Here is a 7,224-nt window from a genome sequence, read left to right as displayed (position 1 = left end):
TGTTATTCTTACTGGGCCTGCTGATGGTAACAGTGTTAACTGCACTGTTTCTGCCCCATCATCGCAGTCCAGACCCACTGTTTCTTCTAATCCTAGCCCAAATCTGTATACTAGGCTTGATGCTAATGGGCTTGGAATTACGAGGGGTTCTTGTATCAGTTATTTATCTAACGAGGAGGCGATTAAACTAGAATCTCCTTTCCCTGAATCCGAGGTATGGGATGCGATAAAAGATTGTGGAAGTTCCAAAGCCCCTGGACCGGATGGGTGCAATATGAGGTACTACAAAAAATTTTGGTATGTTATTAAGGATGACTTGTTGAAAGCAATTGAGGAATTTTGGTTCTCGGGTACGATTGCGAATAGGTGTGCTTCTTTTATCACCTTGGTCTCTAAAAAATCGGATCCACTTTGCTTAAGTGACTATCGCCCAATTAGCTTAATTGGTAGTTACTACAAAGTGGTTTCGAAATTAATATCCAATAGATTAGAGAAGGTGATTCCGAATCTTGTGGGATATGAACAAAGCGCTTTCATCAAAGGGCGAAATATTCTTGATGGTGCGCTTATCGCGAATGAAACTTTGGATTACTTGAAGCATAAAAAGATCAAAAGTTTAATTTTCAAGGTAGATTTTGAGAAAGCATTTGATTGTCTAAATTGGGACTTCCAAATGGAAATTATGGAGATTATGGGGTTTGGCTCAAAATGGAGGAAATGGATTCTCTCTTTCCTTCAATCGGCCTCCATTTCTGTTCTTTTCAATGGTTCTCCAACAAATGAATTTAAATTGAAAAGGGGTGTTAGCCAAGTAGACATGCTTTCGGATTTTTTGTTCATTTTGGCGGTCGAAGGGTTAAATGTGATTACTAAAGGGCCGTGAGTTGTAATATGTTTAAGCGGTGGAAGTAGGATCCGAGAAAATTCCTATTTCAAATCTTCAATATGTGGATGATACTATCTTCTTTGGTGAATGGAGTAAGAGTAATCTATGAAATCTTATGAAACTTTTAAAATGCTTCGAGTTAACTTCGGGCCTTAACGTAAACTACAACAAAATCAATCTTTTTGGCGTTGGTGTGGAAAACTGGGTAATGGAGAATATGGCCCATTTGTATAAATGTAAGGTGGGCTCTTTCCCGTTTATATATCTCGGGCTCCCGCTTGGTGGAAGGATGAATAAGTTGGAGAATTGGAACCCGGTAATTGATAAATTCATGAAACGACTCTCGGATTGGAAGGCTAGATCGATGTCTTTTGGTGGGCGCTTGACTTTTGTTAAATCGGTGTTAAATAGTCTTCCATTGTACTACTCCTCGCTCTTCCGTGCTCTGTCATGTGTGGTAAAAAATCTTGAGTGTGTAAGACGTTTTTTTTTTTGGGTGGGTCAGGAAATAATCATAAAATTGCTTAGGTAAAGTTGGATGAGACCCTTCTTCCTTTCAAGAATGGAGGGTTAAATATTGGCTCTTTAACATGTAAAAACTTAGCTTTTTATCGGCAAGTGGTGGTGGAGGTTTAAAACCGAAACTAACTCCTTGTGGGTCAAGGTCATATCGAGTATTTATGGTCATATGGGTGGGCTTTGTGTTGAAAACTTCTATGCAAAGTTCCCTTATAGTTCGGTTTGGTCTAACATTATAAAAACGGAAAAAAGTATTGATGCACTTGGTGTAAATTTTAGAAGCTCCTCTGTCAAACAAATTGGCGATGGTGCTTCTACGTCTTTTTGGAATGATGTTTGGCTTGGTTCTTCTTCTTTAAAAAAGAGGTTCAAGAGACTTTATCATTTAGAGACGGATGCGGATGCCACAGTTAGAGATATGGTCATTTGGAATGGGTCAAATTGGGTTGGGAATTGGGAGTGGTCTCGCGATATTCTGGGCCGTGCAAAGGGTGAGCTGGACGATCTTATTGGGCTGCTGTCACACGCGAAATTCAGCCCAGATTCAAATGATAGCTGGCCCTGGTCTCCAGGCTCGATGGGGTATTATACAGTGAAGAAAATGACAGAGCTGCTGGAGGTAAAAACTCTGCCTTCTATTACGGTTAACTGTGGTACTATACGTAACAATTTAGTGCCAAAAAAGGTGGAAATATTTGTGTGGTGAGCGAGAAACGGTAGGCTTCCGACGCTACCCGAACTTGACAAAAAATGGATTGATTTAAACTCGAAGTGTTGTCCGATTTGCAATGATGACATCGCGTCTTTAGATCATTTCCTCCTCTCGTGAAATCTTACAATGGGCATTTGGGTTGAAATCTTTGATTGGTTGGGTTTGGGAAACGTTAACTACATTAGTGTTCGAGATCTTCTAAAGGTGGATTCGGGTCAAAACTTTTCGGATTTGGGAAAAAGCATATTTCAAGGGGTAGTTTGGACGAGTGCGTACTTGATGTGAAAAAATCGCAACGACAAAGTATTCAAAGGAAAATGTTGGAACGTTCCCGTTGCGGTTAGTGACATTCAAGTGAAAAGCTATGAATGGATTGCGAAGAGATGCAAAATGAAGAATATCGAGTGGCATAATTGGTTATATAATCCGACACTTTATTTTACCTAGTTTGTTTGTTGAGTTGCTACCTTGGCATGTTAACAAATCTTAGTTTCTTGTATGTTTTTGTCGATTATTGAGTTGTATCCTTCAGATTGTAATACTTGTGAGTTATTAATAAAATCCTTATTGCTTTAAAAAAATGAAAACATTATTAAATCTGTAGAAATTTATACACTGAAATGTTTGATCAAGGTTTGATGGTGAAACTAAACTAATACTATTTCAACATCGATTTGTTATAAATTGTAAAGAGCAATTTAAGTGAATTAGTAAAGTGGACATGTTTTAGTTGATTGAAATTCTCGTTTGCTTTACTTGCTAGTTGCAAGATTAGCTGAATATCAAAATTATCACAAAACCTCCATTTTCTTAGGATAATTATTAGTTTTCATAATCCATCAAAACACGCTCTCTGTGGAACGAACTTATTTGAATGCTTACTACTTCTATGATGATCGGTTAAATGTTTCCCATGATTTGTGTGTCTAATTGTTTAAGTATTCAATTCAGGTTAAGTTTTAAATCAAATCCATCAACATGTTAAATCGCAATTCCTTTAAAAAAATCATCTTCGTAACAATGTGCATATTGATGAAATCGAACATTTAATAAGACTACTCATGCATTACGTACGTCTTCACAACTACACTGTGTCACATTATCGTAATATGACGACCCAGAAATTTCCGATCAAATTTAAACTTAAATCTTATATGATTTCGACAAGATAAGCAAAGTCTATTATATTGAGTTACAAAATTTTGAAACTGTTTACATGATTTCATTTAACCTTTGACTATTCCCGACAACTCACGATACGATTTCTTGTAAATGGATATGCATATATTTAAAATATAAATATATTTGTATATAATAATATGAAATAGTATATATAGTAATTGTTATAATTAATTTTGTAAAAATAATAATAATATATAAAAAGTATCTATATATAAATAAAATATATATATATATATATATATATATATATATATATATATATATATATATATATATATTTTGTAATTTCGAAGTTATATAGTAAGCAAAGGTAAAGCTCAATTTTCATTCGATTGATAGTAAGCGAGTTAAAAAGGAACTTATGTGATTTTAAAATAAACGGTGATCCAAAAATGAGTTTTATAAATTATAAGCTTATTAATAATACATTTAGAAGTTATTTGATAAATTTTAAAATTTTTTATATTTTACATGGGGTTGGGAGTGAATAATTAATGTAAAATTTATTTAATAATTAATGATCAAATTTTATACCATAATAACCAAAATAAATAAATATAGTTAATTTAAAAAGATGGGATTTTTCTGAACACTTTTATCCGCCACAAATTTCGCACGATACACAGTCCGTAAAAATTGTCGGCAGATAATTACAATATATGAGGTTGCTTTACTGTTTTTAAAGTTTAATACCATTTGCACATTTCAATCATTTACTTTATTCTATTACGATATGAATTAGTAAGATTAATATTGATTTACTGTGTTCGTTTTCTTCCTCTCACATATTAAACTTACGGAGTAATATATATATCCTTAGACCCACATAAATGGAAGATACACTAACAATTAATCTTCCTTCTTCTTCTCCAAACCATTATGATCAGACGCCACCATCTTTGAAGACCACCCTCACTTCCACCACCACTCGCCACTCCAACACTGTCTTTATCGTTGCTTCCCATCGATCACCAACAAGGGACCACATCATTACATGCTAACTTACAGCTGCCACTGATCTGTTTCGGTTCTCCACAAACACCAAACGCCATCAGCTTGTCACCATCAATACACTATTAACCTTGTTAGTTGCTGTATATGTTTTTGCTATTGAACCGTAAACACCCTACCCATCAAACCATATTAGCCACTGCAATTTGAGTTGTAACTCCTTCTTGTTCGTCACTTCTACCCACCACCAAGACCGTCATGAACATCCCTACCATATTTGTTCAAATAGTCACGTAAACCACCTGCGTCTTTTCTTCTGTCCCGTTCGAACCACAAACCCACAATTAATCCACCACTTCACCAACTAAATATTTCTAACTTCCTGTTTCTTTTCGATCTATCCCCATCGAACACCATCAAATAACCATCACTATCCCCACAATTTGTTTTTTCGTCAATGTATTGCTACAAATGCTACTGCTATCCGTCGTGAAAACCAACCACAAATCACCATTTAATTCTGTTCGATTAAACCCTTTATCACCATCACTGGCTGCTGCTGCTACACTATTAACTGCCATACTATTTCTACTTCAATCGAAACCACCAAACAAATTGTCACCGCTACCGTAGTGTTCCTATTACGATTGTCTTCATGTATCTGTTACAGTCACGATTGAAGATGATGATGATGTCTGTTAAATATGATGACCGAGGATGATGAAGAGAGTGGTTTGTTCCAGTTATAACCAAACTAGTATCTGGTTTTGTATACTTCTATTATGGCCGACATTTACCAACCATAACCCCATTTGTTTATAAAAAAAATAATAAAAAGAGAAAAGAAAAGAGACTGTCATATTCAGTTTTTAATATGGGCCGTACACTAGTTGCACTATTGGGCTCGTGAACTGATTGGGCTGATTAAGTGAAGTTGGGCCGAAGACCCAACTAAATTAAGGTTGGGCTGAAACAGTTACTGATGAGTAATATGGGTTAAATAAATTAAAACGTGATATCGTTTAGAAAAGCAGGAACAAAGAGACTGGTTAAGGTGTTTGTGGGTATTTGAGAGGTCTTGGGTTCCAGCCCGGTCTCTGCCATTTTTTTTAGGAAAGCTTTAAGGTAGTTTTATCTATTATTATTATTATTATTATTATTATTATTATTATTATTATTATTATTATTATTATTATTATTATTATTATTATTATTATTATTATTATTATTATTACTAATTATTGTTATTACTATGATAATTGTTATTATTTCCTAGCATTTAAAAAAAATATGATTTAATAGTATTATCATTATTGTTATTACTAATATTATCATTAAGAATTAATTTTTTTTTAATATTACTAGTTATTATGATTATAATTGTTAATTTTATTATAATTATTATTATGATTGTTATTGTTATTATTAGCATTCTAACCATTATTATTAATATTATTATAAATTTTATCATTTTAGTATTATTATTATAATTACTAATATGATAATAATTATTAGTATTATAATTTTTATTATAAGTAACATAATTATTATTATTATTATTATTATTATTATCATAATTATAAGTATTATATCTATTATTATTATTATTATTATTATTATTATTATTATTATTATTATTATTATTATGAGTATTAGTTATGATATTATTAATAATTTTAAAAATTTAATATTATTATCATTATGATGAAAAGGTTTATTATCATTATCATTATGAAAATAATACAAATTATTATTATTTTCTTAAATATTAGTATTAGTATCTTTTTACAAATAATAGAATTGTTATTATTAACATAAGTATTATTATTTATATTATCACGGGTATTATTATTATTATGTAATTACTAAAAATCAATATCATAACTATCATCAACAGTAAAATTAATATTTTTACAAGTATTATTATTAATATCATTGTTATTATCACTAATAGAGTTATTACTAAAATAAGTATATTATTAATGTTATTATCATTATTTTTACTAATATTAACTTAGTATAATTTGAAATACTGTTTTGATAAACAAATGAAATACATAAATATATATATTTAGCACATATAACATAACAAAATATTTTATTATATGAAATGAATATATGAAATATAAATATATTATTAATGTAAAAATAATAACATAAAAGGTTATATATATAAACTTATTCGATTACGATTATGTGTATTAATATATATACACAAATGATATAGGTTCGTGAATCCGAGGCCAACCCTGCATTGTTCAATGTTGTCATATGTATTTTTACTACAAAATACATTATTGTGAGTTTCATTACTACCTTTTTATATATATTTTTGGGACTGAGAATACATGCGCTGATTTTACTAATGTTTTACGAAATAGACACAAGTGATCAAAAACTACATTCTATGGCTGGATTATGAATATTGAATATCACCCCTTTTTAGCTTGGTAACCTAATAATTAGGAAACGGGTATGGCCCCTAATTGACGCGAATCCTAAAGATAGATCTATGGACCTCGACAAGTCTCATCCGGGGTACGGATGCTTTAGTACTTCGAGATTATTATTATTATACAGACGAGAGGTTCTGTTTGGGGATATTCTATGCATTAAAGTTAAGTCGGTTATCAAGCGTTCACCATATAAATGATTTTTAATTCGCGGGTTACGCGTGTTATTTTGTACTCGGGTTACGTGTACAATTAAATATCTGAAATCTTGTGGTCTATTAAAATGATGAAAATGAATGTTTTTGATAAACTAATGAACTCACCAACCTTTTGGTTGACACTTGAAAGCATGTTTATTCTCAGGTATGAAAGAAATCTTCCACTGTGCATTTGCTCATTTTAGAGATATTACTTGGAGTCATTCATGACATATTTTAAAAGACGTTGCATTTGAGTCATTGAGTTCATCAAGATTATTATTAAGTCAATTATAGTTGGATGTATTATGAAATGGTATGCAT

The sequence above is a fragment of the Rutidosis leptorrhynchoides genome, chromosome 10 (genome assembly GCF_046630445.1).
Source record: "Rutidosis leptorrhynchoides isolate AG116_Rl617_1_P2 chromosome 10, CSIRO_AGI_Rlap_v1, whole genome shotgun sequence".
NCBI classification, from domain to species: Eukaryota; Viridiplantae; Streptophyta; class Magnoliopsida; order Asterales; family Asteraceae; genus Rutidosis; species Rutidosis leptorrhynchoides.
The sequence above is the reverse complement of the archived record's forward strand: the minus strand, read 5'-3'. Positions refer to the sequence as shown.